Source organism: Sapajus apella, unplaced genomic scaffold, assembly GCF_009761245.1.
Source record: "Sapajus apella isolate SASKATOON/1434 unplaced genomic scaffold, GSC_monkey_1.0 scaffold3, whole genome shotgun sequence".
NCBI lineage: Eukaryota > Metazoa > Chordata > Mammalia > Primates > Cebidae > Sapajus > Sapajus apella.
In genome coordinates, this window is record NW_022436943.1 from 30,753,092 (window position 1) to 30,778,232 (window position 25,141).

Below are 25,141 nucleotides of genomic sequence, written 5' to 3' on the forward strand. Positions count from 1 at the left end.
CTTTTAACAGTATTTGCCTCCCCGCTGCATTTCAATATTTTCTATTTGCTAGGATTTGTACTCAAAGATCCTTGGAGGTTATTGTGCTGCTTAAATTTTTATACACATCGATAGAAAGGGAAGTGACCTCCTCTCATAGTTCTCTGAGCTAGAGGGGGCAAAAATTATGTTTGACAACATATTGTAGATAAAATATCATAGGTGCCCACAGAGAGGTGAACCTTGTGACTCTGATTTATTGAGTGTCTTAAAGGCCAATTCAGTAGAATTTCTTTTCCAGTTAGATAGATTCAGTTATGAAGTCTTTTTCAAGTACTGTTTCAAGTGAGCCAAGATGTGGCAAAATCAACACAATAATATTTACTGTAAGTAAAGAAAAAGGTATCTGGAGTGCTGTTTGGGGCTACAAAGCTTTTATTTCCTGCTTTGAATAATTCTCTCAAGTAAAGGAACCTTTTGTTATATGAAAAACATTCTTTTAAATGAATGTATAGTGAATGGGATGGAATGGGAATAGCCGAAAAGATGCACTTAAGGAAAAGGGGAATATCAGTAACAGTTATCTCCATATTGCCATATTTATTTTTCATCCCTTTTCACCTCCGCACCTAGATAAGCCTATATAAACCTCAATTCAGTGGACAATTGTAAGAATGCTTACTTATTCATTTAAAAAAATGATTGAATGACTACCAATAGTCAGAAACAAGGCTTGAGAGGGAGGAGAGGGGGTCTTGTATGCTACCCTGTGGAATTTGGGGCTTACTCTTGGCATCTTGGGAACTTGTAAAGGGCTTTCCCTAAGACAATGTCTTGATAAGATTGCTATATAGAGAGATCTTTCTAGCATCACATGAAGAATGGTTAGGAATTTATGTGCCTACAAAGAGAAGAATGTTTTAGGCATATAGTGTAAGAGCTGAAACCATAGCATGTTGTGTTATTTAAGAGCCTTGGCTCTGGAATTACATAGAACTCAATTTGGATCCTACTTCTGCTATTCTGGGCAGCTCTGTGACATTGGACAAGTCACTTAATCTCTCTGGACTTCAGATTTTTCAGAAATTAAGGAGATTACCTGATATTACTCAGGTTTATAGTATGAGATAATATATATTCAAATTGTTTAAATGATCCTGGCACACAGTAAGCACACAATAAATGTCAATTAAAAAGCAAATTACCAAAATAATCATGAGGAGGAATAATAAGAACCTAAACTAAGAGGCAACAGGACAAGTGAAAGATTCCAGACAGAGGAAGGATATAAATATAGACAAATGCTCGACCAGCTAGAAATAAATAAGATGAAGAATTTCCAATCAGTGTTGTGATTTCAGGCTTTAAATATTTGAAGCAATAGTAGCTAACCTTTACAATTAAAAAGATATATCCTCTTTCATGAACAAAATAAATATCCCTGTGGGCCAGAAAATGGATAAAATGCATAACAATAAATGAGAGTTGAAGCCATAGGCCTTTGAATTACTATGCACTGAATTTAAAAGGACCTTATTATAAATATCAGAAACATTACGCATTGAGCATATGGAGGACAGCCTGTTAGGCACAGTGTTGATACATTGCTGTTAAATAAATCCATTCTTCATTCATATTTCCTTACTTTTTACCTAACTTCCTTTTTGTTTTCCAGGATCCAACCCAGGGTGCCACATTATATTTAGTTGTCACATCTCGGGTTTTGTCTTGGCTGTGACAGTTTATGGTGTCCTTTTCCTGGTTACGATGCTACAGTTGAGCTCTTGGCTGCCCCTATTTATTTCTGGACCAGAGCTCTGAAGGGATATGGGGAGCCAAATAGGAAAGGAAGTTGAGAACCAATGATCAGAGACATAGAAAGCAATCTTTGTTGCTTCCTCCAGTTCTATAATCCAGTAAATTTGTCAATTCTTAGCCTCTGCTAGTAATTTAGGAAAACAAATGAAACTATATCATTCATATGATGAAAAGTACAAAAGAAGATGATTAGGATGGGGCCTTGACATCCTGGAATTAGAGAATAAAGGTGCTTATGAAAGCTGTGTTGGAGGGGGTAGCAGGAGGAGACGCTTTATTAAAAGTGAGAGAGGGAGCAGCACTTTGGTTTGATATTTATTAGTTTTTGCAGTTAGTGTAAATCACACTTGTGATTCATTCTGTTTAAACACTCTATGTATTGCAGATTCATACCACATCACACAGCCTGAGACCTTTCTCCTATATTATTTTGGGACTTACAGAAAACTTAAAGACAAGGCAGCAGAGAGTGAGTGGCTCAGGACTTGAAGGCAGATTCATGATATGCTACCTGAACAAGGCAGCAGCTTGGGTTTACGTTTTATCAGCGGGACTCAGAGGGGAAAGTTTTAAAGCCTGAAATATATTCCAAAGAATTGTATTCTAAATTTTAATGTGCATTGGGGATCTTATAAAAATATAGATGCCGACTCAGTAAATCTGGGGTGGGGCCTACAATCCTTTTTGCATTTGTAAGAAGATTCTAGATGATACTGATGCTGATGCTGCCAATCCTGGTTAGCAAGACTAAAGAGCCTGAAGGCTTTCATCATCAAGCAACAAATATAAAATACTTTTCACTATTTGATCCCAAGTTATCATCCTGAATCAAGAATTTTTCTTAACACCTGTGTTCCTTTCCCAGAACAAACTACCCAGTTCTCAGCCCTTAACACTTGTAAGAAACCTTTAGAGTAAGAAAAAGACTGTAGATATTATTACACAGACATCCTCATAGTTTTTGTACTATAAAAGACACAAGTGACGGTAGAGTAGTAATAGATAAAATTGTTTTACTAAAATTAGAGCATTTGAGACATGTTAGCAGTTAGCTATGACTAGTGAATGTAGAGCAGTGAAAATAACCCAGGTTCAGATGTAGACACACAGAAACATTAGAATTAGCAATTCACTGGCTGTTTTAGCTCTATCTGACATTGGCTGTGTTAGTCAAGTTTTTTGGTCAGTTTTTCAACCTTTAAATGGGAATAATGGCACTTTCTTCATAGGATTTTTGTGATTATTAAATAAGATAATGCATGTCAATCTCTGAGTACTGAATATGACTAGTAAGTTCTTAACAAATACTTGCAATTTCACTAAATAATCAGAAAGAAAAATGGAAAGAGGTTAATAGGGGGAAGTAAGAGCTAATCAATAGTAAGTGGTTTTAGCTTGGGAAAAATACATTAGTGATAAGTTTTTAATACCTGTGTTTATTTATTTTATCCTGAAAGCAAGCATGAGGTTTTTAGATCAGAATTATAATCTGCAGCAATAACAGCAATCTGGGTCCTCCTTCCCCAGTCCCCCAAGGCCATGCAATAAAGGTAGATGTCAGCTGTACCTACAAGGATTTCTACTGCAAAACCCCTGAAATCATGAATCTGGACATCTATATAGAAGCTGGACAGCTCCCGTGCACTCCCTCTGGAAAGAAGGAGATCAACTTTTGTCCGTAATGTAAAAGAGTCTTCTCTGCGAAATATCCCTATGTTTTTACAGTCCTTTGGAATATAAACAAAATAGCTCAGGGATTTAGTCTCCCTTAAAATGTAAACACAAAGCCCCAAGGAGATAAATCTCTATATCTCTCCTGAGCTATCCTATCCCCATTTCACCCAGCTGCCAGTTGTATTTGCTCAGAAAGCCTGACCCTGTAGCAACATGAAATTTATATCGTTTCCTGATGGTTATAACCCTATTAAAAAGTTACATTAATGGAGAAGAACAAAATTATTAACTACCTCATATAACAGAAAAAAGTAAAATCATCTCTAGCAAATCCTCACCTACTCAACCTTCATTTCCGATAATAATAATAAAATCCCAGGCTTTCTATAAATTTCCTTCAAATTTTTCATTATTACTGTGTGTCATCCATTCTGTATCTCCTAAGTAATTCCTAAAGTGTGAACTATTTTCCTTCTCATTGCATGAGTAGTTATAAATATAGAAAACAAATTTTCAGAAACTTAAGAAGCAGTTCTCTAGTTTGACCACAAGGCAGATAACATCTGACTAAATGACGTGGCTATGCTCTTTATAGCTCCCACCAATGTACAAAGCACATTGGCTTTGAGTAGCAAGGCTATGAATTTGCAGTTTCCTTAAACATCAGTATCACTCAGTACACATGGTTATTGCCAAGTGCAAAAATGACTGAAGAATAATACCCAAGCAATTGCTAAAGGACAAGTTGCTAAAGGGAAATTGCTAAAGGATGTGTATCTCCATGAGCATAGACAGAAGTAACTTGACTAAGCTAAGGGCTTCTAGGAAATAGCATTTACAGAGCAATCTAGCCAGCCATTTTATTTTTTAAAATATGTTTTATTATTTTATTTTTTTTTTGAGACTGAGTCTCACTCTGTTGCCAGGCTGGAGTGCAGGGCACCATCTCTGCTCACTGCAACCTCCACTTCCCCATTCAGGCGATTCTCCTGTCTTAGCCCCAGCTGGGACTACAGGCACACACCACCATGCCCTGCTAATTTTTGTATTTTTAGTAAAGATGGGGTTTCACCATGTTGGCCAGGATGGTCTCGATTTCTTGACCTCATGATCTGCCCGCCTTACCCTCCCAAAGTGCTGGGATTACAGGCGTAAGCCACCGTGCCCAACCATGTTTTTTTAATTTTTGTGGGTACATTGTAACCATTTTTAAAGAGGTGGTGGTGGGTCACTCAAAGAAAATAAACTGAAAACATGAAAGAGTAAGAAGCAGAGACAAAAGCCTAACAAATGCTTTCAGGTTCTGAGACTGTCTCTGTTGCTCAGATTTGTGGGCCATTTGTTTTTTGATTCTATTTCTTCTAACCAAACTCACGAAGGACCCTGACACCAGTGGAAACATTCAATCCTCATGAGAATTCAAATCCACAACATCTATGTTATCTGAAAAGCAGTTGTCTTGGCCAGTTTGGGTTGTTATGACAAATTATCCTAGAGTGGGTGGTTTAATCAGTGAATATTGATTTCTCAGTTCTGAAGGCTGGAAGGTGTCTGGTGAGAGCCCACATGCTGGTTTGCAAATGGCTGTCTTCTCCTTGTATCCTCATGTCTTTATGAGGGCATTAATTCCATTCAGGACAACTTCACCCTCATAATATAACTACTTTCCAAAGGCCTCATCTCTTAGTATCATCACATTGAGGATTCAGCTTCAAAATATGAATTTTGAGGGGACACAAATATTCAGTCCATAGCAATAATGCATCAGATGGTGCAAAAGCTGACAAGACAAGTCCTCTTTCTTTAGGAGCTGACTGGTAGACAGTGGAGGAAAGACAGTGAGGGTGCAGTGATTCTAATAACACACAGGATGTTAACGTCCCAAGGCAAGTGCAAAAGGCCATGAGAGTTTAACAATGGAGGAGCTCACATGTAATTTAGGAAAAATAAAGCATGGCTCCAGAACAAAGGAAAGTTTGAGGTGGGCCTTCAATTATGGAAAGGATTTCAGTAGTAGTTAAGCATCCTAGTGGCCACTATTGACAGCCAGGCACAGATTTCCACAGTGAAGATAATGAAGGAGTTCCAAATGGAGACTTGACGTAGATTACAGTAGATAGGTTCAGGGTTCAGAGAGGGGGGAATATACTCTCCATCCCAAAGGAGAAGAGTGCAGCTTGGAGTAGAACTCTGAATGAAGAGAGGAAGGAGAGAGGAAAAAGAGGGGAGGTGAAATTAGCAGTAGAATGCTGGGCCTTAACCTTCCTAACTCTATCTGTGTCCTCTGAATTTTTAGCGAAGTTTATACAAATCATGAAATTGTGGCTGTGATTGGATTTTCTGTGGAAACTGATGACAGGATTAAGTTATTTGTCCTGGATGAATTGGGCATAAATAGTGAGAAATAGTTACTCCTAACCAGATGTGCAGTCCTGGACCTGGGTCACAAATATTCAGTCCATAGCAGCCATGTAAGTTATTCTCCTGGGATTCTAATTCTCATATCTGGTAAATTATATGATTTAATATCCTGTGATCCAAAGACCCCTTTAGGCCTCAAATTCTTGAATTGTAATATTTTTAAATGAAGTTCATTTTATTAGTACTGTATTCAAATAAAATTATTACTTTTTAATTTTAATTTTTGGATACAAGTACAAATGAAATCATCTTCAGCATTTATTTGATTTTTAGCACAACATTTCTCTAAATAAAGCTCAAAATAACATTTGTTTATAAAAATATGTTCAATTTCTTGTATCATCTCTTTTCTGCCATTTTTTTTTCTTTCTAAGTTTTGTTGTTCCAAATCTAGGCTTAGCTCTTTTTCCAAAATGTACGTATTTCAGGTTGGACTTGTTAGTTGCTCATTCATAATTCCAACCGTTCATCAGATTTTGTTGTTTTGCAGTTTCATAGACTTCTTTATTTAGCACAATTGTATTGCTCATTAAAATGAGCAACCTTTGTAATAATCAAATGTCTGTATAGAAAGGGATCTTTTGTCAGCATATATGCTCTTTGTTTTGATTTCATGCCCCCAGATAGTTCTTACTCAACAATTGTGACTAGCATAAAAATAGGCTTTTTGCATGCAGTAAAACAAAGTTAAAGTTTACTCAGAAATGCATGCAGAGTGAAGTTCTTCAACGTGAAAAAGTAGAGAAAAGAAGGAACTGCATATGCTGGTTGCTATCTATGCATTATCATCTTATTGAGTCAACCTAAAAACCTTGTGCCGTAGGTTTTTGCATCTTCATTTTACACATAAATTTTAGTGATATTCTATGTCTTGCCCAAGTTTGCTGACCTGTAAAGGGGTAGAGTAAGGCTTTAAATCCACATTTTATTTCAAAGCCTGCCTTCCATTAAATTTCACTTTCTCTGGGTATGTGTCATACTATCTTGCGGCCAATTATTTGTCAGATGAGATAATGGCTCTATCAACTGTGTATAAACTGTAAAGTGCTACATAACTATCATTTATGTTGCTGTAGTTGATAAAAGTGGATAAGCCATTTAAATTTCCTAAGTAACAAAAATAAGTAATTGATAAGCCCAATTATGTACTTAGTCTTGCTACAGTAATTTTACTTCTCGTGTGCATATTTGAAACAGTATTTTGTAATAAATACGTTACTCCCACTGAAGCACTAAACATGCCCTTTCCATATTGTCAAGATTTGAAAACTCATTGAATGATTTCGTTATGCTGGGAAACTGTGTGTGTTTTCCTTAGTAAAACTAAATAAGACTTCTATAATTTGCATATTTTAGTCTTTGGTAAATTATGAATTGATAAAATTATAATTTTTAAATGAAAATCAAAGTTAAGCTCAGTTAACATGTTGTTAAAGAAATGGCAAATTAGAAAAGAAGAAAAGATTAGGATCTGCAGTGGGATCTAGTATGAATTCTTTAAGAGTGAATCATGTCAAATACCTTTTCTTAGGATTAGGAAAATGTCATAGAGAAGTATGTTGATGTTAGCAGAACCCTTTTACAAACTATGACTGTCATTTAGAAAGAAAGAGAAATTCACATGAGATAATACTCCTAGTTTTGAAGAGTAATAATGAGGGATTCGATGGGAGAATGGTCCCTAGAGCTATGCCAAAGGGCTGTGTCTTATCCAGAATTCATTCATGTATTTGACTCATATGGAGAAGAATGAACACAATGCTGACTGAGATCAAAGTACCACAAGATAAGTTCACTTTGAATGATAGATCCAAATAGAAAAAATATTATATAATTGATTCAAACTTTATAAAATTGACTCAAATGGAAGAGTTAACATTTAAGAAATTTAAATGTTTGTTTCTTTTCTGTGTTTGAAAAAGTCAAGTATACATATACAGATTTCAGAACACTTGATCTAGCAGCAATTTGGGTAAAAAAAAGATCCATGAGTTCATTTGGAAGCTTGTTCTTTGGGAGTGAACTGTCAATAAAGTGACATAGCAAGCCAAAAAGGGAAAATAATCTGAAAGAATCAGGAACACAGAGATATATGTGAGCTGTGGAACACCCAAGGAGCAAAGATCAACCATTGTTTGAACCTAAAACCCATGGGTAAAAGTTCCAGGAAGATCGCTACTTAGCTTAATGTAAAGAAGGACTATATGAAAATAATAAATACATATAAGGGATTAAATAACATTTTTCATTTTTGCAGAAAATCATGCTAATATCTGTACCATTCCAGTTTTTAGATTACGTAATGTTACAGTTTGTTTGCATTTTGATGGACCTCTAAAATGATTTCCTTTTTCCTCTAGTACTTCTGCATTTCTGCCCTCTCAATCAGGCAGTCTAAAAAAGGCTAAAAGCCATGGCTCTTGTATTAGTCCATTTTCATTTTGCTGATAAAGGCATACCCGAGACTGGGCAATTTACAAAGGAAAGAAGTTTAATGGAGAACTCACAGTTCCACGTGGCTGGGGAAGCCTAACAATCATGGTGGAAGGCAAGGAGGAGCAAGTCACATCTTACATGGATGGTGGCAAGCAAAAAGAGAGAGCTTGTGCAGGCAAACTCCTATTTTTTTAAAAACCATCAGATCTTGTGAGACTCATTCACTATCACAAGAACAGTGTAGGAAAGACCCACCCCCATAATTCAGTCACCTCCAACCAGGTTCCTCCCATTACACAGTGGGAATTGTGGGAGTTACAATTCAAGATGAGATTTGGGTGGTGGCACAGAACCAAAACATATCAGTTATACAGCCAGATATATCCTGATTTAAATCCAGGCTTACCATGTACTATGTTGCTTAAGTTTTCTGATCCCTGCTTTCTACATCAGTAAAAAGACATTCTCTATATCACTGTGTTGTTCCAGGACAATGGACAATGTGCTTTTTAAATTAGGATATCCTTTAAAATATGTTACATATTTAACAAATAATACTCATAAGTAATGGTTTACAAAAGTATGATAATTCATGTTTTAAAACATTTAAAGGGGTGTCAGACCTTTTAAGTGGTAAATAAAAGTGAATAACTATTATGTTAATGTGAAACAAATTCGTATAATGCTTCTCCTTAAATAGCGTTTCAAATGTGTAAGGACCTGACACAAATCATTTATTTTCACTTCTTGTGTTTCTACCAACAAGCATAAACTCATGCTATATGTTCTTCTTAGAAGCACTATATTGTTTACTTTAACCTCTACCAAGACAGATACAATGGTGAAGAAATGAAGGAAAGATTCATTTAAAACATCGATGATAGCAAGTATTGCATGATTCAAGGAATATCATACAACCACATCTACCCCACAAATATTTCCTCTTTTAGTTTGATCCCAAATCAAACTTTTTATTCTTGCTTACCAGTACGTCGCCAAAACTGAGTTTAGCAAATTGGTGGCTGATACCTAAGAAGCAAGGAAGCAGTTCCCCAGGGTGTGATGAGATATGAAAACAGTTGATTTCAGTGAGGGTTGGAGAAACAGGGAGAAGATTAACCCTGAGTGGTTAAAAATAGTTCCCAAGGGGAACCTAGGGAGGAAGCAGAGATCTTCAAAAGTGCTAGATGTGGGTAACCCCCCATGTAGGCACTAAGGAAGGAGAGCTAAGCAGAATCCTGGCACAATTAGTGCCTGCAGAATATCTCAGTTTATAGTGTTACTAGTCATTTATTTTCCTTTATATAATCCTCTCTATATAATCATATATTAGTTCATAGAATGAGTGCCTAAAGAATATCTTACCACTCAGTTATTTCCATATACATATATATATATATAAACTATATCTTAGTTCGTAATCAGAGAAATGCCTAGAGCAGACACAGTACAGAGCATAAATTAAAAAATAAGCAGCTTATAGTTGGAGGAATGTCTGGAGCAGACACCGTGCAGAGCATGATTTAAGGCAAAAACAGTTATACCAGGACAAGAATCCATGGCCCAGGTGGCAGCGTTCATTATTGTAAAGATACCCGCTGTATAGCAGGCTTGGAGCAAGAGCCACTCTTCCTGATAAAGGAGTTGTAGGACCTTGCATCCAGTTCTTGTGGAAGGCTGCCCTCAGACTGGCAATCCCTCAAGCATTTGAGGGCTCAAAACCCCTCCAGATAATTGCACCTTGGTAACTGTGAACTTTGTCAGCTCTTGTTACTGTATTAGCTCAAAAAGCATCCTCCTATAGAACTCATTGGAAGCTGCCAGCAGGTGGCAGTAGACCCTGACAGCTCTGTCACTGCTGTGCAACTTAAGCATGCTCCTATAGATATTCTTAGAAGTAGCATGCCCATAGATAGAGGTATAGCACACTGCACCCTCTTCACTGCACACGGCCCACTTCCATGCCTCGATGACCTAATGGGTGTGGACTCCTTGTTTTATTGCTCACAACCCTATCACCATCCTTAAAACTGACTTCACTCACTATCCTGCCCCCTAACCTGTACCCAATAAATACAGATGCTTCTGGACATTCGGGGCCTTGCCTGTCTCTGCTTATAGGTGGCATGGCCCCCCTGGGCCCAGCTGTGTCCTGTCTCTATTTCTCAAATCCTGTGACTCAGCACAGCATAAGGGACACCGCAGGACCCTTGGGGCCATTAGCCCTAAAACTAGAGAAGAAACACATAAAATGAAGTAGAGATAAGATACCAACATTTTATCCAGGCCCAGTGTTTACTGTATTTGGTCCTCGATTACCTGTGTCATTTTTTTTAATCTCAAGTATCTAACTTATGTGTTTTTTATCTTCATTTAGCAAATGGACAAAATTAAGGTTCAGACATGTTAAGTAGCTTGCCTTGAGAGCACAGTTAGTAACCTATGGAGTAAGAACTTGAGCCTAGCTTCTGTACAAAAGCCGTGCTCCATGTCAATGCCTTCAGTGGCTAAAGTGACCTTTATTTTACAAAGAGGGCACAATTATTTCACAGTTTTCAAAGTAGGCAGATTATTTTCCCAAGCCCTTTAGAGATAATTTTTTAGATGTAGGCAAACTGTTCAGCAGCTAAGTTTATATTTGGAGATTACTGTGAATATCAAAATCCTAAAATGAAACAAATTTACAAGAAAGCAAAACAAAACAGCAAGTAGCCTAAAACTAGTGTTTATTAAACTGGTAGTGTGCTTAACTGGGGAAAACATTCCCCTCTATACCTAGATAGGTTTTTGTTCATCTTCAAAGGGCAACTCTAGGAAAATTTGGAGGTAGAGCTTCTTAAGCTTGAAATTCTTATTAAGAACTTAAAAACTTCTTAAGAAAAGACTTCTGTTTTACTTCCCAATTTGTTAAGAAAATTATATATATGAATATATTCACATATATACAATCATAAATTTATCTTGTCTTAGTAAATTTCCAGTGTGGGTTAGGCACCTATTTTTTTTTCTTTTTAAATTTCCATTTCCTTCAGTAAAATGTGGTAGCATTACTGCATAAAAATAGATTCCATTTAAATGTTTCAAATATATCATGCTGTTAGCAATAACCACAAAGTAATATCACTGCAAGAAACTAAATTTCTCATTATTTAGCTTGAGGCCTAGGGCCATGAGAAGAAAAAAGAATAATATAATTATGTGTCACTTAGTTCTGGTATCGCAGAAGTCTTACTTTAATTTTTTAGCAAACCCTCACCATTCTCTGCTTTGTTCTGTTTTTCATACATAGATGGTTTGTGTCAGTGATTCCCCCCAAAGAGTTGAGGGTATGCTATATTATTTTTTGCCCATAACTGATTTCAAATTTAGGTGGTAAGTCCATAAGCATTTGACTTAAGACACAAATCTGAGCTCCTATTTCTGTGAGTTTTCTGTGATAAAGGGGGCTGCACCTACTGTAGCTTGCATTGAATTTGGATGTTGGAGGATTCTACAGAGTAGAACTGAGGAAGGAGAAAGAGACTTTTTAATGATCACTGCACTTGTCATTCATAGAATTCCATGAATGTTTTATTGAGTAAGTACCGTGCTTTGAATTAATTTAATGTTTGATTTATGTGTGTTCATATCATTGTTTTTGCATCTTTTTTTAAATTCCTCACCTGAGATGCAGTCTACTCATTTTTGTTTTTCTTCCATATTTATTTCATTTTTGTGGGGGTTAGAGGTTAATGATTCTAAACATTATATCCACATCAAACAAAAGATAAAAAAAAAAAAAAAACCTGTAGCAATTATGTAATTCTTAACCACAACTGATATCTTTAAAGTTTTATGAAAAGCCTTCCTTAGAGAGGGAAATTGATTTCTTCAGTACAACTAAGGTGAATTTCTCCAGATGCACATTCATGGATGAGTTCATACTGTGTATCAGCTTAGGTTTGCTTAGGAAAACCAAAACTTCTGTAGGTACTTGAGCAAGAAAGAACTTAATACGGGGAATTATATGCCTACAAAGCTGTGGAAAGGGCTGAGAGTCAAGTTCAGAGAGAACTATTGCTGATTTTAGATAAACCTAGAAGTGTCAATATGGCAGGAAGCTGGAGCCAGGCTTTCAGCTGCCTGCAGCACTAAAGGAATAATTTGTAGAAACTTAAACAAGAAGCCTTTGAAAACTTCCCATTGCCATCCACCTCTACGTCTACCATGCCACGAATGGAGGAAAGGAATGATTTCTATATATCATCTCCTTTCCAGATATTTTATGAATACCTCTCTGATGGAATTTAAACAGAACCCATACTATTAGTAGAATTTGAAAAATGTGGTTTTCAAGCTTCTAACTCTTTGGGTCATTGTGCATAAAAGGTCAGTGATGAAACTGCATTGACATGTGTACAATAAAGAGCACACTGGTCAGCTCCTGTAAGTCTTATATAGAATTTTATTTTTTCCCCAAAGCTCTGGCCTGAGTAATGTTGAATAAATTAACATTCTGAATGTTTATGTGCCCACTCTTGTCCTGTCTCTTAATTGTAGAAAGGATAAGCTTTTTCTTTTCTTTCTTTTTTCTTTTTTTTTTTTTCATTTGTAAGATGGTGTTCTTGCCAAAGCATAAATCCAAAGGGAGGCAGATGTGCAACATACAGGTAATAAGGATGTTAGTTCCTTAGCAATCAACGAGATGTGAAACATCCAGCTTTTCTTTGCCTGGATGAGTATTTTTGTTAGAAAATCTGATCACATTAAAAGGTGAAGCATGAGGAAACATATTTCAATGTTTTCACTTTATCTTGCTTTAGAGGCTAAAAGTTTACACCTCATCATGGAAGTGTTCTTTACACTGTATCTGATTCATTGTCTATTTGAAAGCAAGTAAGTCTATAACATCAGTGAAAAGAGCTGTAGGGAAAAGAGCAATGCTCTTCTTATAGTGTTTCATTCCTTTTGACTGACATAGAACTACAAAAAAGTATTCTGTTTTCCCCTGCAAATAAAAATAATGGGAAAAATATGTAATGCTGAATCTTGTTATCAAAGGAGTTAGATATTCCCTGAAAGTTTGTATGAAAGATTATCTGGTTGTGTTGGAACAACTTGTGAAGTTTGGAACAAGCCAATATTCTCAATTAGCTCCAAAGTATCTCCTTATTATTTATGTGATTTTTTGTGACTATCCTATTATAAGAACCTTCACAATGGCCAGCACGCTTATACAGACTGGAATTTCACCATCTAGATTTGGATTAGCTTATTAGAGTTTATTACTGCAAAAGTAATTATCCTGAAACAATATTTCCCATCTTTTACCACTTTTATTTAACATCTTCTGAAAGTCTGACATTAGACTTTTTCAGCCTTAGCACAAATGTCATTTTGGGCCATAGAATTCTTTGCTGTGAAAGCTGTCCTGTGCACCGCAGGCTGTTTAACAGTATCCCTGGCCTATATCCACTAGATGCCAACAGCACTACTCCTAGTTATGGCAACCAAAAATGTCCCCAGGAATTGCCACATGTACCCTGGGAGCAAAGTCACCACTGATTGAAAGCTACTCTTCTAGACATTGCAATATAATACAAAACAGAAGTTTGAAACAAAGGTACCAAAAGGGAGACAAAATGAAATGATTATTTTAGATAATGTGATTGATTATCTCAAAACAAGACATTCTATTGGGAAGTTATTTGATCTAAAGACTTCAATAAAGTAGCCAAAACAACACAAATATACAAAAGTCAGTAACTATCGATAACAAGTTAGTTACAAAAGGTAATTTAGAAGTCCATTTTATGCTGGGTAGCAAAAAGAAAAGAAAAACTAGAAAGAACACAAGCGAAGCCTGTGTAGATATTATAAAGAAGAAAGGAATGAAAATAATTTTGCTCTTCTAGACACTGAAGCATACGATAAACCTATAATAATTAAAACGGTGGTACACAGATAAAGTAACTAACCATTAGACTTTCATGAAATGTTCTTTAAGGTATATCTGATTAGAAAAATAGAACAGAATTGCCTCAAAACTGACTTTAATTTACATAACAAAGTTAGTTCTGAAAGGTAGCACCACAGATCAAAAGGTGAAGGAAGGAAAATAGGCTCACGTAATCTCCACTTTGGGAAGCTGAGGTGAGTGGATCACTTAAGCCCAGGAGTTTGAGACTAGCCTGGTGAGGATGGTGAAACCTGTCTCTACTAAAAACAAAAAATTAGCTGGTGTGGTTGTGTGCACATGTAATCCCAGCTACTCCAGAGGCTGAGGCAGGAGAATGGCTTGAACCTGGAAGGTGGAGGTTGCAGTGAGCTGAGATCTCACCACTGTACTCCAACCTGGGTGACAGAGCAAGACTCTGTCAAAAAAAAAAAAAAAAAAAAATTGAATGATGCTGGTAGAATTGGTTAATCATTTGGAATTAAAATGTTAAACACTACACACATAACAAGAAAATAAATGTTGACTATCATGTGCCATTCTGTAGGATCTTGTTCTACCCAAGAGCCTGTCTTGCCATTTTCACCAGGCTACATGACACTCACCCCAGAGTGTAGCTGACTCATTTCATGCTTTACCCACTGTAGTTTCTGTTAGATACCTCTTGCATATAATTCCATATGGGAATATGCTTAGTTTTCATCATGAATGTCCCTTAGCTGTTGTCTCTGCTAAACTGTGCTCACTTTGGGGAGACTTCTATCATTGCATTCCCAGGAACTAACACAGTGGATTTGTTATTTGTTAGGTACACTTATAAAAGGGATCCTTCGTATTTAAAATTGTGGTAAACATACATGTAAACCAACATGTATCTGAGATAGGTCTCAATCAATTTAGAAGTTTATTTTGCCAAGGTTAAGGACATGCTTGGAAGAGAGGTATGTTCCTTTCTCCAAAGATGATTTTGAGACCTTCAGTATTTAAAGGGGAAAAGCAAGATGGAGAGGAATTAGGGAGGGTATGGTCACATTACTGAATCAAAATGTTGCAAGAGCAAAGCAGCAGATAGGGGTACAGTCAATGATGTATTCCCCTCATGGTCAGTAAATCAGCACTCTACGTAAGGTAAGGTGAACACAGAGAAGCTGCCTATGCAGATAGTTAACCTTTCATCTGTAGCTATCTGCTTAGGAACAAAAGGAAAGGGAGTTGCTTGCATGACTCAGCTCTCAGCCTGATTTTTTCATTTTGGCATAGTGAATTGGAGTCCCAAGTTTTTTATTTTCCTTTCACATACATAACATGAAATTTACCATTGTAACCATTTTTAAGAGAACAGCTCAGTGGCATGAAGTACACATTGTCACTATTTATCTCCAGAACATTTTCATCTTGCAAAATTGAAACTTTGTGCCCATTAAATTCCCCATTTCCCCTCCCTCCAGACCCTGGCAACCACCATTCTATTTTCTGTCCTTGAATTTTACTATTCTAGGTACCTCATACAACAAATACTAGACTCATCTAGTATTTGTTCATTTGTAACTGGCTTATAGACTTAGTATAGTATCTTCAAGGTTGATCTATGTTGTACAATGAGTTAGAATTTCCTTTTTGTTTGTTTGGTTTTTTTTGAGACAGAGTTTCACTCTGTTGCCCAGGCTGGAATGCACTAGTGTGATCTCAGCTCACTGCAACCTCTGCCTCCCAGGTTCAAGCAATTCTCCTGCCCAGCCTCCTGGGCAGCTGGGATAACAGGTATACACTAACATGCCCAGCTAATGTTTGTATATTTAGTAGAGACAGGGTTTCACCATGTTGGCCAGGCTGGTTTCAAACTCCTGACCTCTGGTGATCTGCCCACCTCGGCCTCCCAAAGTGCTGGGTTTACAAGTGTGAGCCATCACGCCTGGCCAGAATTTCCCTTCTTTTTAAGAATGAGGCCTGATATGGTGGCTGATGCCTATAATCCCAGCACTTTGGGAGGCCAAGGTGGGCAGATCATGAGGTCAGGAGATCGAGACCATCCTGGCTAACGCGGTGAAACCCCATCTCTACTAAAAATACGAAAAATCAGCCAGACATGGTGGCACATGCCTGTAGTCCCAGCTACTCAGGAGGCTGAGGCAGGAGAACCTGGAAAGTGGAGGCTGCAGTGAGCTGAGACAGCACCATTGCACTCCAGCATGGATGATAGAGCAAGACTCCATCTGAAAAAAAAGAATGAATATTATTCCATTCTGTGTCACATTTTGCTTACTCTATTCATTCATCAGTGGACACTTCAGTTCCAAAAGTGGCTATTATGACTAATACTACTATAAACATGGGCATATGAATATCTGTGTCCCTGCTTTCTGTTCATTTGGATCCTATGGAAATTCTATTTTTAATTTTTTGAGGAGCCAAGATACTGTTTTTCATAGTGGCTGCACCATTTTACATTCCCACCACCAATGCACAAGAGTCCAATTTTTCACATCTTTGTCAATATTTCTTATTTTCTGTTTGTTGTATTTTTATAAATAATAGTCATCCTAATGAGTGGGAAATGCTATGAATCTTTCATTTTTATACCTAGAGTGAAAGTCAGCATCTCATTTGACTCACTCATTATGTCTTAAGCAAACCTACACTCAGATCCATGGGATTTACTCTAGGTTAAATGACTACTTAACATCTTTCCTGACCCCTGGTCTGGTGCTCCTCCCAACAAGCCAAAATGTCCCTCTGGTCATGCAAGTAGACACAAAGAGGAACAGGTCAGAAACTTTCTATTTTAACTTCACCCTTGCCTCCTTCTTGCTTTATAGCTAAACATTTTCTAATATCTCACTATGAAAAAGAGAGAAGAAAATTATAAGGCTACAGAGGAAACAACTATAAACATGTTATAATATATAAAGAGCTCAATAAGGAACATGAACAAATATTATTTCCTCCACAAACTAATAGGTAAGCGTGAATTAAAGAGTAGTTTACACTCTCTTGCTCGACAATAAATTATAAGCAGCTAAAGTAGCTTTAGCTTATTAGTATAGTTTAGCACCTCAATGAAGTAGTTTGGAGGAAATGGCTGTGTATAAAGGAGTGTTCAGCATATTAGTGGGATGTGTATTGACTATTGCTTTGTCATTTTTTATTAACATGAAAAGATTTGGATTTGATTTTGAGAATTCTCAAAATATTTGGGAATTCAGAGGTAATACAGTCTGTGAATATTATAAAATGTACCATTTCTGGCAGCCTAAAACCAGCTGTAGAAAAAGAACTGCTTGTCTAAACATCCAATCACAGAATCCTTCCTTCTCACTGAAATTTATCACAACACAAAAATAACCTCCACACATCCATGAATATATTAAAGTAGCATAAAGCAGAAATTCTGTTGCCTGCAAAGATTATACCTGCCTCAAAGTCATGATCACTGGAAAAAAAAAAAAACTAGTGAAATACATCTAAGCTATGGCTGTTTCCTCCAGAAAATTGAAACAGCCTAAACGGAAGCAATGCTTCTTGAAGCAAAGGAAATTCTCATGTCACAAATCCTACTGCAAAGCCCCCAGACCCATCCCCCCCACCGTATTTTCCCATCACAAACAGATAAAACATTTTTTTTTTTGCAGTTACCTACATCCTTATATAGACCATAAACTCCTGGAAGGCAGCAGTTATGGCTACTTTGTTTATCGCTATCTTCGCAGCACTTTACTTGAGAGTAGGCATATAGGAAGTAGTCAATAAACGCCTGTTGAATTTGTGAATAAATATTGAATATTAGCAAATATGTATGAACACAATTTGGAAACTTCTAATTTTTAAAAGCTCTGAAGTTTTATTTCTGCACAGGACATAAAGGTTTTTTCCTTACTAATTTCCTATTATATCTATTTTTTAAATGATCACTGTCTTAGTCTGTTCAGAATTCTATAACAGAATACTATAGACTGAGTGGCTTATAAACAACAGAAATATATTTTTCACAGTTTAGAGGCTGGAGAGTTCAAGATCAAGGTTCCTGCAAATTTGATATCTGGTGAGGGCTGCTTCTTGATTCATAGATGACTGTTTTCACAATGTCTTCACATATGCAAGGGATGAGGAAGCTCTCTGGGGTCCCTTTATAAGGATGCTAATTCCATCCCTGATGGCTCTGCTCTCAGGACCTAATCACTTCCCAGTTGTGTTACCTTCAAATACCAGCACTTTGTGGGTTAGGTATCAACTTATGATTTCTGGAGAACACAAGCAATCGATTTTATCCCCTGCTTTGGAGACGAGCATTGTTTAGCAGAAGTCTCCTTGAATAAAAATAACTGATATTTCTCAGCTGTTAGTGTTTACCTGGCATTGTGTTAATAAACATTTCCTGGATATCTAATTTAATCCTTATAGCAATCCTGTGAGGTAGATACTGTTATAATTCCTATATCACATATGAAAAAACTGTGGCTTAAAGAGCTTAAATATCTACCCAGAGTCATGTTGCCACTAAGAAGTAGAATTCAGTCACCTGTGGTGTTAATTTTGGTTCCTACTGGTAATGGATTCACCAGATGTTCACCAGCAGATAGTCCCAAAGTGCTCTCTCTGAGAATTTCAATGGAGAAAAATGTTATATTCACTGCTCTCAAAACACTAAGTGTACAGTAGATATAGAAAAGCAAGGGCCAAAATTACAGCATGTTCACACAATAGCATTCCATCCAATTGACTCAGTATCACATGGCAGGGGAAGCCCCATGAAATGTAGAATCATGGTGGAAGGGGTAAGACTTCCAGAAGCTTCACTCATTTAGATCTCACCCATGCTACAAACAGATCCCCTGTGATGTGGTTTGGCTCTGTGTCCCCACCCATATCTCATCTTGAATTGTAATTGCCATAATCCCTACATGTTGAGAGAAGGACCAAGAGGGAGGTGATTGGATTGTAGGGGCTTTTTTTCCCATGCTGTTCTCATGATAGTGAATGAGTTCTCATGAGATCTCATGGTTGTATAAGGTGGTTTTCCCTACTCTTACTCATTTTCTCTCTCTCACCTGCTGCCATGTAAGACGCGCCTCTTCCTCTTCCACCATGAATCCATGATTCTAAGTTTCACTAGGCCTCCCCTGCCATGTGAAACTGTGAGTAAACTAAACCTCTTTTCTTGATAAATTACCCAGTCTTGGGTATGTCTTCATAGCAATGTGAAAATGGACTAATATACCCTGTTTAAAACAATTAACAGTCCAAACTAAGTGATGACCAAGCAATGCAGAAAAGAACTGTTACAATGTTTAAGTAGTCAACTATTTATTCTAGAATGGCCCTTTCTGTTATCCTTCAGCTTACTAGACCTGAGAGCTTATTAATGTTCTAAAACTGAATTCGAAAGCTACCTCTCCTCTGAAACCTTCTCCCAGTCCCAAAGTAAATATTTCCTTCTTCATTGCTTTCATCCTGTTTTACCTTTGTTTACTTAGGCATTTAATTGGAGTAATATACTTCAAATAGTTTAATATCAAGAGCAGTTAAATTTTAAAATAAGTACGTAAATTATCTGGAAAATTCACTCATTCCAGAACACTACATTTATTTTAGAAAATAGTCAATTAGACATAGTATTCAACCAACAACCAGCCATATAGGGTTCCATAATTGCTGATTAGGGAATATTTCTTGTTTAAATGAGCAAAATTTTGTTGAAACATTAAGAAAAAAAAAGGGCCACAGAAAATCCACTTGAAAGTTCTATTCACTTAGGATATAAGTACAAAAATATATAAACTTTTAATTAGCTATTTGCTTTAGTATATGTTTTACTTTTTTGCTTATATAGGCTAAAGTAGCTCATTAGCTATTTGAATACTGGCTTTTGTTTGTGATAACAACTCAGTTTCAAATGCCGAAGCCAAGTCTAAGTTAAATATCTTAGAGAAATAGGAGAGAGAGTGAAATGGACTTTCTGGGGATGTTTCTCTGTTTTTATGCTAGCTAAAATTTTTAAGAAGATTTGACTTAAAAGGAGTGGATATGGCTGGGCACAGTGGCTCCCGCCTGAAATCCCAGCACTTGGGGAGGCTGAGGCAGGAGGATCAATTGAGCCCATGAGTTTGAGACCAGCCTAGGCAACAAAGTGAGAACCTGTCTCTACAAATAAAGAAACAAAATTAGGCGGCCATGGTGGCGCGCACTGTGGCCCCAGCTACATGGGAGGCTGAGGCAGGAGAATTGTTTGAGCCTAGGAGGTCCTGGCTGCAATGAGCTATGTTTGCACTGCTGCACTCCAACCTGGATGGCAGAGAGAGACCTGGTCTCAAAAAATAAAAGTAAAAATAAAGTAAGGGCAGGGTTCAATAAATAACCATTTGTACTAGAGCAGATTGGGTAGTCATTCAAACTAGGGGAATACTTGTATAAAGAGAATGGAGAGGATTTATCCATAATTTGAGATACTGAAGTTTTACCTCTGGTAAAAGCTGCCATTACCCTTTGTGCTTGCCTGTAGATCAAGTACATGGAAGAAATTCTTGCTGTTGGAAGACTTACAGCTGAGATGAGAAACCGGATGATGCTTTCTATTATGAGTCTATTCTAAGTAGTCTCATTTCTATGTATCAAGTGAATAAATTTTGTTCTTGTCCCCCACCTCTATATGAATATTCTGTGTGGGCAGCTAGCTATGCTTTCTATTCTTAGGCAGAAATATGTGGCTCTCAGGCCTAAACTATTATAACATTTAAAAATCAAATTTGAATTCAGCATATTCAAGCCTCTTAGATCCATAGAGACTTTAGAGACATTAAACATTACAGCCTCCTTATAGATATAATTTTGTAAATTTAGCTCTTAATTGGCAAGATATATTGTTGGAAAGCCACAAAGCAAAAGTGCATGATGATTTCATTTATCCTCTGCGTCTTCCTAAGAGAGGATTCAGTAACTCCTGCATTTGCAAAAGATAAAATAGATAGCTTTTCCGAAGGACGGAGGTGGCTGAAGACTATGTTTATCCGTAGATTTTCATATATGAAACTCACTTGAAATGCAGTTAAATTCATTAGTATGAATATTTCTGTGGTTCTCAGTTTACTTAAATCCACATGGTTTCTGTCAGCCCTAATGTGGTCATAGTGGTCAAAGATTTCAACTTGTCTCTCCAAATAAATAATAGCATCCTGGATAACAAAGACTGTTTTATTCTCCTTCTCTTTTATTCCCCTCAACAGCAATGAGAGTTCTGGGTGTGCTATAGGATTTTATAATTATTTGCCAGAGTCTTAGGAAAGAAAATTTATCTAAACCAAAGAGAGAAAAAAATGTAGGCATAATTAGAAATATATTCATATTGTGGAGAAAAATAAGCCTAAAGACTTGCACTTTAAAAATCAAAACTCAAAGTAAACTTTTCATGAAATTTTCTTTTCTTTTCTTTTTTTTTTTTTTTTTTTACTTTTTTTTTTTATTTTTGAGAAAGGGTTTTGTTCTGTCATCCAAACTGGAATGAAGTGGTGCAATCTCAGCTCACTGCAGCCTCAACTTCCCTAGCTCAAACAATCCTCCCACCTCAGCCTCCTCAGTAGCTGGGACTACAGGTGTGTGCCACCATACCTGACTAATTATTGTATGTTTTGTAGAGACCAAGTTTTGCCATGTTGCCCAGGCTGGTCTTGAACTCCTGAGCTCAAGCTATCCTCCCTCCTCAGCCTCCCAAAATGCTGAGATTACAGGTGTGAGCCACCGTGTCCAGCTGCATTTTTATTCTCATATAATTTATATTCCAGGATTAGATTTTTTAAATCACCAAAACCTTATATAATACTAAGAGCAAAATGTATATAATCTATACATCCACCTCCACCACTCCTACCATAAACTTTACTTCTTGCCTCCAGTTTTCTATCCATGCGGTTTCTCTTTAAGATTCAGCTCAAGTAGCATCACTTTCAGGAAGCCTTCATAGTGCCTCTGCATTGGCACTTGATAATTTATGCTAAAAATACTTTCTTGTCCATTACCTTAAGCTCCCTGATCACCAAGTGAATATCCCATTTATCTTTGTTTCCAAAAACCTAGCAAAATGCGTAAACATTTAATTAAAATTTTTAAACCTAAATGCCAGTCATTTCTGTTTCTATCATTAGTTTTCATTATCCTTGAATGCTTTTTCTCTTATTATTCTCTCTGTAACATCCAAGTCCCAGGACTTAATTTACCATAGGTTGCTGGAGACCCTCACCATAATGTCCTCTATGCTTGTGGTTCTCATACTTGACATTAGAGCCACCTGGAGAATTTGAAAATAGATAGATGCTTGTAATAAGGCATATCAGCCTCATGTGCCCCGGAGGTGATGTACAGAGGGGGGGCCACCACATGACCTCCGCAGTATCCTTCTCAAAAGTGCATAACCCAGGTTAGTCATGGGAAAACATCAGACAGATGTATTTGAAGGACATTTACAAAATAGCCAGCACTTCTCAAAATGGTTATTGATTTTTTCTGCAAGGAATTTGTCAAGGGTAAAAGGATTCATTTTATGTTATATGAATTTCACCTCCATTTTCATGATCCAATGCGGGATACTGGATTGGACCCTGAACTAGAAAATGGACATTTACTAGGAAAACTGGTAATATTTAAATAAGCCTTGTAGATTAGTTAAAATATTCTGTCACATGTCCTAATTTTGATAATTGCACTATGCTTAGGTAAGACAATTTTAGAGGAATCTAGGTGAAGTTTATATGGTGACTCTTAATGCCATTAGTGCAACTTTACTGTAATCTACAATTATTTTTAAATATAAACTTAAACATTTTAACAGAGCAACTTATGTCACCCCCCAGATGCTATTTGAACTCCTCTAGGATGAAACCTGAGCACTGAGACTGAAAAATTCCCCACAAATTATATGAGAATTAGTCCTCTAAGCCAATGGTATTTGACCTTTGTTGTCCATTAGAATCAGCATGGAAGATTCTTTTAAATCTTAATGCTCATTCTTAACCCCTAGATTAAAGCAAAATGTTCAAGAGTAGGATCAAGGTATGATATTTTTATTTTTTTAGCTTTGTAAAAAAATTTATTGTATATATTTAAAATACAATAGGATAAGATATATATATGGTTATTATAATAAAACAAATTAATGTATTCCTCATCCCACAGTTACCAGTTTTTCTGTCTGTGGCATTACCAGTTGTAATGTACTCATTTGGCAAAAATCCTGAATACAATATACTAACTATATTGTACATTAATGTTATGTTGTACATTAGATCCTTAGATATCTTCATTCTACCTATGTCACTTTGTGTTATTTGATCTGCATCTCCCCATTTCTCCCTCTACCCCTACCATTGGTAATGACTGTTTTATGTTTTTAAAAAGCTCTTTAGGTAATTCATGCAAGTCATGGCTGCCTCTCCAAGCTAAGGTTCCCAGTGTTCATGATAATAAGTATATCCTCAAGTAGTCCAGGATCATGAGCGTTTTAATGTAGAGGCTCCCACTAAAAACCTACTGAATCAATATTCAGGGAGGATAGCATTTTAACATTCACTCAAGATGAATTTTATTATCAGAAAGGTTTGGGAAGTATTATAAGCTGTCTAGAAATTCTAGGTGTGGTCCGGCTTCTGACAGTGTAGTTTGAGGCCCTACTAAGAGACCTTTCGTTGAGCTGGCAGTAGCAAGAAAATGAAGAGGCTATACATGAGAAATCCCCAACTCTAATGGAATATAAGTAATTGTGGCCATTATTCATTCACTAATGATTTACTAAGCACTTTTAGTGCTCTACCAAAGACAGAGTAGTAGACAATCAAGTCCCTGACCTGTAGAATTTGCATTCCAGTGGTAGATATAATGATAAATAAGTATAAATGAATATGATAAATAATTTGTAAATGAATGTGATAATTTCAGATAAATTACTCTTTAAAAATAATTTTAAAACAGCACAAATATCCACAAACGGATGAACAGATAAATTATAGTGTGTATGTATATATATAGTGTTTATATGCGTATATATATGTACATAGACATATATACATAATGATGGAATAATATTAAATTATAAAAATAAATGAAGTCCTGATAGATGCTATGATGTAAATAAAACTTGAAAAAAATACAAGCAAGTTAAATGAAGTAAGACAGACACAGGTCACTTATTGTATGAATCAATTTATATGATATATTCAAGGCCGGGTGTGGAGGCTTACGTCTGTAATCCCAGCACTTTGGGAGGCCGCGGTGGGTGGATCATGAGGTCAGGAGATCGAGACCATCCTGGCCTACATGGTGAAACCTCGTCTCTACTAAAAATACAAAAATTAGCTGGGCTTGGTGTTATGTGACTGTAGTCCCAGCTACTCAGGAGGCTGAGGCAGGAGAATTGCTTTGGGAGGCGGAGGTTGCAGTGAGTCGAGATCACACCACTGCACTCCAGCCTGGAGACAGAGCGAGACTCCGTCTCAAAAAAAGAATTAAAATTTAAATTAAAAAAAGTAAAGAAATATTCAGAAAAGATCCATCCATAGAGACAGAATGCATATTGATGGTTGCCAGGGCCTGGGGTAGGCAAAATGAGGAGCAACTGCTTAGTGGTTATGATACTTCCTTTTTGGTGATGAAAATATTTTGGAACTAGATAGAGGTGGTGATTGCACAACATTACAAATGCACTAAATACCACTAAACTGTCCACTTTATAATAATTAATTTTATGTTATGCACATTTCGCCTTACTAATAATAATTTTTAAAAATTCCTTATGATGTTATCAGAGAGAGGTGTGGGGCAGTAGGTGGGTACTTGAGATTGGGCCACCAGGGAAAGCATCTCCAAGGAAGTTGCTTTTAATTTAAGACCTAAATGATA

General features: G+C 36.7%; 1 protein-coding gene across 5 annotated transcripts in view; it reads left to right on the forward strand.

Moving 5' to 3' along the window:
- The window catches only part of OXR1 (oxidation resistance 1), a 479,029-nt gene that overhangs the window by 255,657 nt on the left and 198,231 nt on the right, over positions 1-25,141 (forward strand). The window lies entirely within an intron of this gene.